At 36.6% G+C, this 12563-nt stretch overlaps 1 protein-coding gene across 6 annotated transcripts in view; it reads left to right on the forward strand.

Annotated features, from left to right (window-relative positions):
- Positions 1–12563, forward strand: part of ptbp3 (polypyrimidine tract binding protein 3) — a 62532-nt gene that overhangs the window by 18153 nt on the left and 31816 nt on the right. The window contains exon 1 of one of the 6 annotated variants that reach the window (XM_079410180.1): positions 3249–3452. The exons of 4 other annotated variants lie outside the window; for them this stretch is intronic. The gene's annotated coding sequence lies outside the window, so the exon portion shown is untranslated. Of the gene's footprint in view, positions 1–3248; positions 3453–12563 lie in introns of those variants that run through there. One more of the 6 variants, XM_079410183.1, reaches the window with a different exon arrangement.

Raw genomic sequence — 12563 nt, forward strand, 5'->3', positions numbered from 1 at the left:
GTGTTACCTTTTATACAGCCCTGCTTTTCTTTCATCTACGTTTCCATTTGTACTATATTATCTGTTGTTTGCGTTTAATGTCACACAGAGTAAGTCGGCGGCTCTTTCAACAGCGCTAGTTAATTGGAATGTTCTGTTAGCTGTGTTTGTCCAGTCATATCCAGTTACTGACTGGGGGGGGGGGGGGCATCTCAATAATAGATATCATAGACAATGAACCTGGAAAACACACACACACACACACATTTACACACAACCCTCTCTGTCCTTCATCTCACACCTACACCAACAGCGATGCAACAAACTGCTAACATTATAATTAACAGAGTTGACTACAGGTTTGAAATTATATTTAATGATTTTGATCACAATGCAGCATGTCAAAGCAGAACACTTTGTTAAATTGAAAAAAAAGAACCTGACATAGTTTACCATGGAGGAAACACATCCCACCATAGTTACCCATTTATTTATATGGGGAAAATGAAGATTAAATATTGAATCAATTTATCTCCAAAAAGACATGAATACATAGTAAACAGGATGAGTCGCCGGGGCCTCTTCAAACACTGTTGCTGAATTCAGAACAGCATACTACTCTTTGAGGCTATTCACAAAGAATGTGTTGAATTCCACTGCTGCTTTTCAATTGTTCTCTACTGTATGTAAACATGCACTAGATGGACACATTTGACCGTTGCACTTGCGTCTCGCATTTTTTGCTGTGTCTCTAAAAATGTGCTGCTGAAATTAAAAATAGTTCTTAAAAATATAAGTGGATTTATTCAATCTCATCACGCACCTCAATAACGAGAGTAGCATCAATGTACACTGAACTGCTAGCCAGTAGAGAACCATGCACTGAATGAATTCCCATGTCTTGCCAGAAGATCCGCAGCACTTCAGCCGAGTTTAAGTGGAGTAATGTGAAAGAGGGTGTAGGAGGCTATTTTTGTGTTTTTTAATTACATTACTGTCTTGGGCTTGGGTGTATTCACACCCTGTCTTGTTTGGTTCAATTGAATTGAACTCAAGTTCGTTTCCCCTCTTGATGCGGATCTTTTGGGCAAGTGTGAATACAGCAATATCACTCGGGTGCGGACCAAACAACCGTACCGAGACCCAGCTGAAGAGGTGGTCTTGAGCCGCTTCCAAATGAACTCTGGTACGGTTGAATGGATGAACCAATGAATGGATGACCTTAAGCACACGTGTGGTTTTGTTAACAGTTTCTGGTTCACTTGCAAAAAGGGCAGTGTGAAAGTGAACCGCACCAAACAAAAAAACAACAACATTGTATTTGGTCTGGACCAAAGCAAGTGAACTAGTGGACTTTCCTGGTGTGAATATACCCTTAAATGCAAAAACGCAATCTGATTGAATCGGATTGCGATAAGTTTCACTTACAACTTTTCCGCTCGTGTAGACCTATTCGCAAAATTGACTAAATCTGTGTTATGCATGCCAGGCTAATATCTGGCAATGCTAGTTTGTAAAGAAACACTAGTATGCCCTGCACACAACATGTAGCCTATCCATATGCACATGACATTAGATTTTCACAAATTTGCGTTTTTGTAGTTTACACTGGAACGATACTGATATCATTTACAAAAACGTTGAACTTTGAAACGTTTTCACAAGTTCACATTTTTTAGCCCGCCAAAACACATGTGCAGTGAAAATGAACGACCAAAGCACATTTGCATTTTTAAATTGACTTAAATGTTCCCTCAATATAAGAGCGGGCGTGGCCATTTCTAACTTGAATGTGCAAGACTTCCGGTGTCATGTGCTTCAAGTTATTTTACCTGTTCAAAAACAATGTGTTTTAAGGCCCGTTCACACCAAGCAGATAACGATAAAGGTATAGTTCTAAAAATCGTTTTCAGGATTAAAGAATAGCAGCATCCACACCACAACTATAACGATAAAGGCACAAAGAAACAGTATCGTTGGAATCACTTCCAGAAGGATTTTTTTCCAGCTGATGAACGATAAAAACACTGACAGCCAATCAGAATCCATCCTGCTATAACGAGCTGGAGAATTTAAAGCAGCAGACGCACGTGCGCTTAGAATAAACAGACGATATCGTTCGCTAGTGTGGACGCTAATATCGTTATCTTTATCGTTATCGTTCTTGGTGTGAACGGCGCTTTACGCTACTTTAAATTGCAAACTGATATTTGTTGTCATATTATTTTATTTTACTATGATAATCATACACACACACTGGTTTTGCAGCGCAAAGGTTTACTTATTTATCTGAAGCGGCTAAAGAATCGGAAGTCTCGCGGAAATAGCTTGTAAAATATGTTGGATAAAGAAATTCTAGAAATAATAGTAATATGCTGTTGCGAATTCACACATCGTTTATCGTGTTTTCACAAATTCACATTTTTTTAGCCCGACAAAACACATTTGCCGTGTAAATGAACGATCAAAACAGATTTGTAGTTTTAAATTGACATAAATGTACCTTCAATATAAGAGCGGGCGTGGCCATTTCTAACTTGAATGTGCGAGACTTCCGGTGTCATGTGCTTCAAGTTATTTTACCTGTACAAAAACAGTGTGTTACACTGCTTTAAATTGCAAACTGATATTTGTTGTCATATTATTTTCATTTTTTGCACTGGTTTTGCAGCGCAAATGTTTACTTATTTATCTGCGCGCTAACGAAGTTTGCACTTATTTATCTGAAGCGGCTAAAGAATCAGAAGTCTGGCACATTCACAGGAAATAGCTTGTAAAATATGTTGGATAAGGAATTGGTAGAAATAATAGTAGTATGCTGTTGCAAATTCACACATCGCTTATCGTGTAAACACGCGATTTGCGAGGTGAGAAACTACGCAGTTTAGTTGATTTAATGGCGGGCAGGTCGTTGTAGTTTGTTGCGTCACTCGTTTGCAGCGAGTGAAAATAAAACCACAGGACAGCTGTTCCCTGCTGTTTCTAGGGAGACTGCTCATCAACCTGTTGCTCTCCGTCTTTTCTTCTGTCTCTTTTCCGTTATGATGCTCGCACCCTCTCAACAGCGGTATGAGGTTACAGTTTACGACGTTCGCTTGTTTTCTTTCGGTTAATAAGTGTGCACACACATTTGTTTTTCTCCTGTCTGTCCACGCACACACACAGTGTCCCATTTTACAATAGCGCATGCATTCCTGCCTCTCTCTCACACACACGCCCATGAAACACCCTCCTCTTCCTCCTCCTCCTCCCTCGGTTTATCTTCCCTTCTGTCCTTCTGTCTGTGTCTCTCGAACCCTCACTGTTCTCTTGAGCTCCGTCTGTTTCACTCTTCCCTTCATCCCACATGCACTTCTCTCACTCTCCTCCTCCTTATGCTGTCTCTCTTTCTCTCTTTCTGTCTGTCTCTTTAATTCTCTCTCTCGTCGCTTATGAACACAGGAATACTCTGACATGCTGGAGATGAGTTTAAGGTACAGTTTTGCTTGTGTTGTTGTTATTTTGCTGGCAAACTCACATTTAGACAGACTTTGAATAGTCATGGAGGAAAAATAGCATTTGTTGTGTGGAATTATGTCTAAGTGTCATAAACAAGTTGGTCAGTTTGCTTTATTTTTATCAGAAATACTCTATGCTAATGTAAACTATGCTTGTTTAGATATTTGCAAACGTTAAGTAGCCTAAATGTGTATATTCACATAAAATACTTTTGAAGACACTGTCATGTACACCATTTAAAAATATTTTAAAATTTTTAGGCATGCAGTTTTTCTTATTACTCACGAGACTGGAAATATTTTTTCCTTTTAAAAATTAATGTCATCATTTAAAAGTGATTAGAATATTGAAAAAATAAATACATCCATATGAATTTTACCCTGAAACCTGACTGAATTGACTGGAATCTCAAGCTGCCGATGATATTTAACGATTTTTAATAAACGAACCGTTTTCCTGCTTCATTGCACTATGGACTCCATCTGTTGATGAAAGTCCTTGTTGACACCTGGTTTACTGTTCCATGTGTTTCCAATATGGCAACCTTGTATCAAAATGTATGTTTACAAAACAATAATATTTGGAAAGATTGTAAAATCGATGTTTTCGCATTTATTTAGGCTATTTTGTAGTAACAGCAATCTGTGCAAGTGTTTATGAGGATGCATTTAATTAACTGCTATCTGAACATTGTGTTCCTGCATGTGTGGATAGTGGAAAATCATTATGATGCTGGTTGTTTTAACATGATTTTGAATTGTTTAATGATGTGTAATAAAAATACTTTCTTCTACCTTTTTAATATGCAGAGACAGTTATAAGTGAGCCATATTTAGGTCAGTTTCCCTGTAAAGTGTAACAATGTGGCACCAGTATAAACCATCTGTTTGCAATGAAAGACAGGGAGAGCTTTTAGGTAAAAACTGTTTATTTTTGTAATTATGTATGTTGACGCTGACAATAACAGAAATTATACACTTAAGCTTTAAAAAAAAAGATCAATAAAAGTCATTAAGGGTCATTGACTCCTTTTTAGGTGAAACTGAGTTGTTTGGAAGCTCTGGTCACAGATGCATGACTACTAGACGTTCACAATAAAAAGTGGGGGAGCGAGAGAGAGGTTAAACCAGTTACTCAGGCAGACTAAACACATGTTCACACACTCGACACGCACAGCGGGGTCCCTCTCCAAGATAAAAAGCAGACATAGAGAATTAATTCTCCTCCATCACAGTCTGAGAAAGTGAATTGGAGTAAATGATTAGATATGATGGCAGATGAAGAACCCTGTTTGTTCAAAGAAAATCAACTCGACACCCCTCGTCCCTTTGATGTGTTATACTTACACTCCAAAAAATCAGCTTCTTAATCAGAATTTTGATCTTGTTTCATCCAAACATACTTTAAAAGGCTATTAAAGTTCTAAGCAAACTTGTTTAAAACTTTGATTTAAATGTAAATATTAATATCTAAAATGAAATATAGCCTATGTGTTTATTTAAATATAAAAAAATGCATGTGTATAAAAATGTGTACTTGCATACATATATAATATATGAACATTTATTTTTCTAAAATTCAATATAAATGCATATTTAAATATTTATATCAAAAATTCTATGTTTTTTTAAAGTTAAGTATGTATGTCTAGAATTCAATAATTACGTTTTGTTAAATATTTATATCAAAAATTCAGTGTAAATGTTTTTTAAGTTAAATATGTATATGTAGAATTCAATATTAATGTTTTAAATATTTATATCAAATTTCTTCGTTAAATATGTATATCTAAAATTCAATATATGTTTCGGACAAATAATTTAATTTTGTTGAAAGCATAAATTCATGGCGATTCTTGCTTAAAACGAGATTCATACTTTGCCAATGTTTTATGAAAACAAGTCTTAACCTTCTTAATGTAATTTGATCTTCTTTCATGATGTTTAGATACTTTAATTGGAAAACAAGACATAAACAAAAATGATTGTAGTGTACACTTGATTTCCTTTCATACAGACTGAGCCTGATGCATGATCCTAACCTGCAGGTTTAAACACCTTTACATTTTAAGCATCGTTCAGTTATTTAATCACACAGTTATTTACCTGCTGTCAATAACACCCTACATTTTTTAACTCTGAGATATTATAGCGCAAATTTTGATGCCTGCCTCTGCACGCATGATCCGTAAATCCAATACCTCAAATAACAAGGCCATCAAAGAAACATCAAATGGCTGAGGAATTATTCACACGTTGCATAATATCTCCGTCAGGAAGCAGAGATGGTCTGTTGTCTGTCTAACGTCTTTGATATTCATCTCAAAATTGCTCGCGCTGCAGGAGAACAACGTCAGTCCTGCGTTTCCCTTTAAGCCCAAGCTGGGAAGCCAGGCGCTAGTTTAGCTTGTTTTGAGTCCATCGCATGAGGAGATTGCTAAAACTAAAGATCATTTGAGCCTGGCGTGCATCCAAACAGCCTGTTCCCTGCTCCGACAGAGAGCTCTCGGCCACAAATTCACTCTTCAATTCCTCAATTTGGTCTGATGGAAAATGTTATTGTCTGGCAATGCTCGTGGTAACAGCGCAGTTTGGCTAAGCAACATGTTGTGGTGAAAGCTTGAGGCTTGAGACTTGAGGATATTGATTTGTTCGCTGTCAGCTGTATAATATTTGTGCCTTTCCAGGGAAGTGTTAGTTTTTCTTTCACCGGTATTTACTGCCTGATGCGTGTAAAATGCCTTTGTTTTTTGGGTTGTGAGGGCAGTTTATCCCAATATCCTCCTTGGTGGCATCGTTGGTACTGAATATTACATAAGGCGAAACCTCCCTTTGAAAACACCCCCCTCCTGTTTCCATGGTTATTCTCTTTGCTGCTTTCAACATCAAAAAAAGCAACTGAGCATCCCACAGTGCCCATAGGATCAATTGTCGCGTTCGGTTTTGGGTTTTATGTGCTGTATTACCATGTTTTGCAATGGTTCATGTTAGTTAATACTTTGTTCTCTGTTGCCATGTGAGTAAAGTGGTTTTGCCAGAGCAATTTTATGATTCATCAAAGCTCGTTTGACTCTTTCTTCTGTGGGACACAAAAGAAGATATTTTGAAAAATGTTTGTGCTGCTCTTTTCCATACCATGAAATTGAATAAGGGGCTTCGCTTGTCAAGATCCAAAAATGATGCAACAAGCTCTTTATGCTGTTTTCTGTAAAATGTTGGCTTAGCTTTAGGAACAGACAAAAAATAACTGAAATAAATGGCAAATCTGCTAATCTCGGGTTAGGGGTGCGTGAGCTGTTAATAAATAAAATCCTGGCAGGCTGCAGTTAAATTAATATATGGTGGTTTTGGCCATTTACTGGCCCAAGCCCCTCATTCGGTTTCATTGTGTGGAAAAGAGCAGCATGAGCATTTTTCAAAACATCTTCTTTTGTGTTCCACAGACGACACATATATACTTTTACAATTATTTTTTATTTCTTATGCATATATGCTCCCTAACAAAATCACCCAAATCATTCTAGATAAATGAATATTTATATTGGAACTGATATTGATATTGAATCTGATATTGCAATATTTAGATTTTCAGTAATTCTATATAAAAGCAAAATATTGCAATGTCAGTATTTTCTAATATTGTGCAGCACTAGTTTGCTTATATTCAAATACGGCGCATCGGTACGCGTCACGCCATGTTGTTAGCAGTGACGCTGAATAACATTGGTTCTCACTTTTCTTGACATGATGCACCAAGTTTCAGTACATTGAGGCTGAGTAAATGACACAGCTTTCATTCTCGGGTGCACTACTTCTTTAAGAAAAGCTCTTGTGTTTGCTTTTAGTCTACACCCTGTTTTCTCAGCAATACCCTGCGTGTCAAAACAATAGCTTGTCCACACTTAAAAAACCCTGCAGATGGCCTCCAGCGATGTGCTCTCTAGATTAATGAACGGTGAAAATTGCGCTTTTACATTATTAACTTCTGCAACCCTGACAACCTGATTTCATTTTCTCTGCCCCTGTTAATTACAGAATATCTCCCAGCCAGGCTATAAAATGATCAAACCATTATTAACTATCTTTAAAGCCTTGTCTTCTTTTCCGCTCCATTTTAAAAAGATCATTTTAAAGTTTTCATGTCCCCACCAGATTTTCTTTCAGCTTATTAATAACATTAAGCAGCAAGTAGCAGCGGCTTTTTGTTTGTTGTTGTGGAAATAACGTCTCCCCTATCAAGGAAACCAGTCACACCTGCACATTTTAATTTGCATTAGCACCCAAAGCTTTGTTTAGCGAATGCTCAGAGAGATAAACAAGAAAGATGCATTTATTAATGAATTAGGAGAAGTATAAAACCTGGAGAAAAACAAACTACACAACTTGCAGTGATGGTTGCCAGTGTGTATCTCCTGAAAACATGTCCAGGACACATTTTTACCTCAAAATAATAATAGTAATAATAAATAGTAATAGCTTTCAAATGAAACCTATTCATGACATTACTTTCAGGACAATGAAGCTCATTATCGCTCAATATTCTCATTACAGTAATGATTCAAGAGTGTTGTTTTGAAGTTTATTCCTAATAGTGATTCTCATTACTGTAATAACAGGGCTGACCATTAAGGATGGCTCAGTGCCTGTGTGTGAGTGTTTGGGGCAGTTGACAGAATAATACATTTTAGCATCCACACCAACACATACTAATGCTCTGTTGTTATTATAAGCTTCATGGTTCACCCAAAAATGAAAATTCTGTCATTTCATGTCAGTTCATCTTCGGAACACAAGTTAAGATATTTGCATGAAATCCGAAGGCCCAGAAATGTATTTAGAACATTGTTAAAATAGTCCATGAGACAGTAGTTTTTCAAGCAGAGGAATGCGCACGCATGCATCGTGGTATTCTCGTGAATGCGTGAAAGTCTGACACGGAACAAATGTTGAGCCACTGATGTCACATGGACTATTTTAATGTTGCATTGCTGTCTATGCAGTGTCAGAAAGCTCTCGGATTTCATCAAACATATCTTAATTTGTGTTCCGAAGATGAACGATGGTCTTACGGGTTTGGAACGACATGAGGGTGAGTAATTCATGACACAATTTTCATTTTTGGACGAACTATCACTTTAAGTGCTCGAGCTCTTTAAAGTCTGGTTGATTCTGATTACCTGGTAATTTTTTTTTATAGTTCTTTAGCTGAAAAAAAACGATCTGAAAATGATTCCAACACTATTGTTCCTCTGTGTTGTTATCGTGGATTTAACTATTTTCCTAGAATTACAGCAAATATTAAAAGTTAAGGTCTACAGTTATCGTTCTTGGTGTAAACGGACAGGTAAACGGACAAAACTGTATAGTTATCGCCCTTGGTGTGACGTTATGTACTAGTTTTACGTTCACTGATGTATGTTTTATGCCTCTGCTGTGGTTTGCATTATTTTCACAGAATTACATCGATTTAAATTTTTTTTAGTTGTAGTTATCGTTATTGTGCTTGGTGTGAACGAAGCTTACATATGAATCTCATGTTTGCTAATGCGCTTTACATTTGTTATGCTTAGTGTGGACGAGGTTTTTGTAATTCACGAAATTTCAGCGTACAAAAAAAAAAATGTATGGTTGTTATCATTTTAGTTAGCATGCTCTACATTGATGTAGGGCTGTGCAATTAATCGAATTCGATTATCATGCACATCTAGTCAGTAAAACCGGTTTCTTGATTAGTAGTTAATCGCCTCCATTTGAAAGCAGGTGATGGCGATTTACTGCCAATCACTGAACCGGCTTTACTGACGAGATGCGCATGATAATCAAATTCGATTTAATTGCACAGCCCTACATTGATGTATATTTTCTATAAAAAGCAATATTATTTGGTTTCCTGTGTTATATTGAATGTTGTTGCTTTGTGAATTCTTCTGATGTAAATATATCACCAAGACAAAATTATCTTATCTAGATGACATTAAAGTAATGAGTTTTTTTTGCATTACGGTAATGAATACTGGAGGGAAATGTGACTAATTGTCATAAAAATAATTGAAGAAATAATGCAACAGATCTTAATGGGGCTGAAAATGGCTTCATTTTCTTAATACAAAATATAATAGATTACGTCTTTCATTTCATTTTAGTCTGAAGTGTGGCCTGGACAGATGCTTTTGAGTTTCTATATTTGCATCCTTCCTTGAGGTACGAAGGAGCTCTATTTATATCACGTCAAGTATATACTGTGATGACCATATCTCTAAAAATATCTGATGATCAAATATTTCAAAAATCCAAACACTCATTATTTCGAGAGGACAGTATTGAAGTCAAAAACGTCCGTTTCTATAATGATTAGTGCTCTGGTTTTCATTCAGAATTTGAGGCTGATGAGAGAATGCCAGTGAAAGGATATAATTGCAATCAGACCTCTCTCTTTCTCTCTCTGCCCTCGACTAATTAAAGACACTCAACTATAATGATGGCGGAGTGGGAAAATGGCACGGTGGAGTTGGCGAGGGCGGGGCTGTGTGACCTGCCCTGGCCCTCAGAGGGTGTGTTCAGAGAAATGGCGACTACGATGCGGGCGCTGAGCATCAGTGTTGTGTTTCATCACCCTCAGCCCGTCTCAGCGCACAAAATGTCACAGGCATCAGAGAGGGGCTTAGCTGTAAAGGATAAAGAGATTCTATCGTTTTTGTTCCTTTTTTTTGCATATTCATACTCTGCCTGGACTCATTTGAATTTTGTCTAAAAAAAGCAAAGATAAGCTTTGTGTTCTTTCCTGGTAGGCTGAGGTGACAGTAACGCACCAATAGGGAGATGGCATGGAGGTGGCTCCGCCTGTGAAGCGAGCTCTCCCTTCCAACAACACCTGGCTGTGTTGAATAACACAAACGACAGAGCGAGCGCCTGCTGTTCTGCATTCAGACCTGCTGCGTGTATCACGCATGACCCTGTGCATGAACTCATTATTAATAAGAGCTACAAACCGTCTCGTCTCAGATCTCAAATGTCTGCTTGGATGCACTTTATAGGTTTTTTTTCTCTACCTATATGCATGAGCGTTTGGTCTGCAAATATCTGTTGACCATTTGTGACCCTGCACCACAAAACCAGTCATAAGGGTCAAATTTTTGAAATTGTAAATAAGCTTTCCATTGATGAATCTAGAATCTGAGGGTGCAAAAAAAATCTAAATATTGAGAAAATTGCATTTAAAGTTGTCCAAATTACGTTTTTAGCAATGCATATTACTAATCAAAAATTAATTTTTGATATTTACGGTAGGAAATTTACAAAATATGTTCATGGAACACGATCTTTACTTAATATCCAAATGATATTTGGCTTAAAAGAAAAATCGATAATTTTGACCCATACAATGTTGTAAATATTGTTGGCTATTGCTACAAATATACCCTTGCTACTTATGACTGGTTTTGTGGTCCAGGGTCACTTTTGTTACAAGGGCTGTGCTTCCATTTTTGGGATTCTAGCCATTTTATTGCACGAATCGGATCAGGAAATGACCCAACCTGGATTCAAACACAGGTCGCCCACATACACAACATGTCAAAGCACATGCTCTACCCATCAGGCCATGCCTCTGACCTTTTGTAGCAGTTTATTTTCTGAATATAATGTTAGTCAAGGCTTCTCGCAGCAAAATCAGTTGTAATTTTATTTTGTGAGACATTTCCTCCATCTCTGTTCTTTAGAATTAAACAGTCTGGTTTTGCTTAATCTTTTAAGACTTCTAAATGTAAATAACCTTTGTTGTGATTGGCTAATTTTTGTATGTGAAAACTACTGGTGAAAATATACTGATAGCATTGGTATCGTGACGTGATGATTGATCTTTAAATGACCCTTTCGTTTTCATAACTTTATGGTTAAGCAATATTCACAAGGGTGTGAATGGCCAGATATCAGTGCAATAATCAAGTTTGTGAGTGGGATATTTCCATTTTTCATTCCAATCACAAGGGAGCGAAACCAATAATGAGTGATCCTGCAAATATTCTTTCAACAATCTTTCTTAACCCCCCCCTCTTTGCTAAAGCCAATCAAATTTGAGGACTAGAACTAATTATTGTATAATATTGTTTATTTTTTTCTGATTTAGAATTTCTTATGTGCTTTTGGTTTTACCACTGAAGCTTTGGTGTTTACAACTGTATCGTTTGGCATTAGTTAATAGAGGGATGACATTTGCTTACATTGGTTTAACTAGTGCTGTTATTGTTAACTTACGGAGCTGTGCACATGACATGCAAGAAAAAAGTCAATCTTGTGTGCGATTTATTAATTCGTTCCCTCGTTTTAGGTAAATCATGCACATGAAATAATAATTTGTTCTACTTCCTGTCCGGATTCTCATAAACCGATGTAGATTCCATGCAGAGCTGCGAGGCTTTTGAGAACGTCTCTGTATTTCATTCTCCACTCAGAATTAAACCCAATTAAAGTGTCTCTGCAAAAGGCTTATGAGAATGCGGACAGGAAGCGGAACAAATTTTGATCACGTGATGTACTTAAAACAAGCGAACAAATTAGTCAATCACACAATTGACTTTTTTTTTTCCTGCATGTCATGTGCGGGCCTCCGTATTGACTAAAACTTTTATTTATTAAAAAAACATTAATGAAATATCAATATTAGATGGAAACTGATTGAGCAGAAATAAAATAAGTTTAATTTGAAGTACTAAAATCACTAAAACATAACGTAAAATTAAAATAAAAACTGAAAATAACAACTAATTCAAACTATTAGTAAATACTATGAAAGTGTATAAATAATATTGGTTTATACAACTTTTGAATTGCCCAAATAGTTCTTTTTAAACAAGTAAACCAAACATAAAATGTTTAAATTCTTCACATTCTTTATCGTCTAGCACAACAACTCCAACACGGTCACAAAAAAAGCTCTAAAATTAGAATTACGACGGTATTCCCTGAGCTGTAAGTGCTTTGGACATCTGAGTGTGGCTAGGAAATAAGAATTCCGTTTTGGAATACATTTGAATGTATTCCCTTTTTTTGTAATATCGCTTAATCATGGTTGGTTTTACAGGTTTGAAT

The sequence above is a fragment of the Barbus barbus genome (assembly GCF_936440315.1).
Source record: "Barbus barbus genome assembly, chromosome: 47".
NCBI lineage: Eukaryota > Metazoa > Chordata > Actinopteri > Cypriniformes > Cyprinidae > Barbus > Barbus barbus.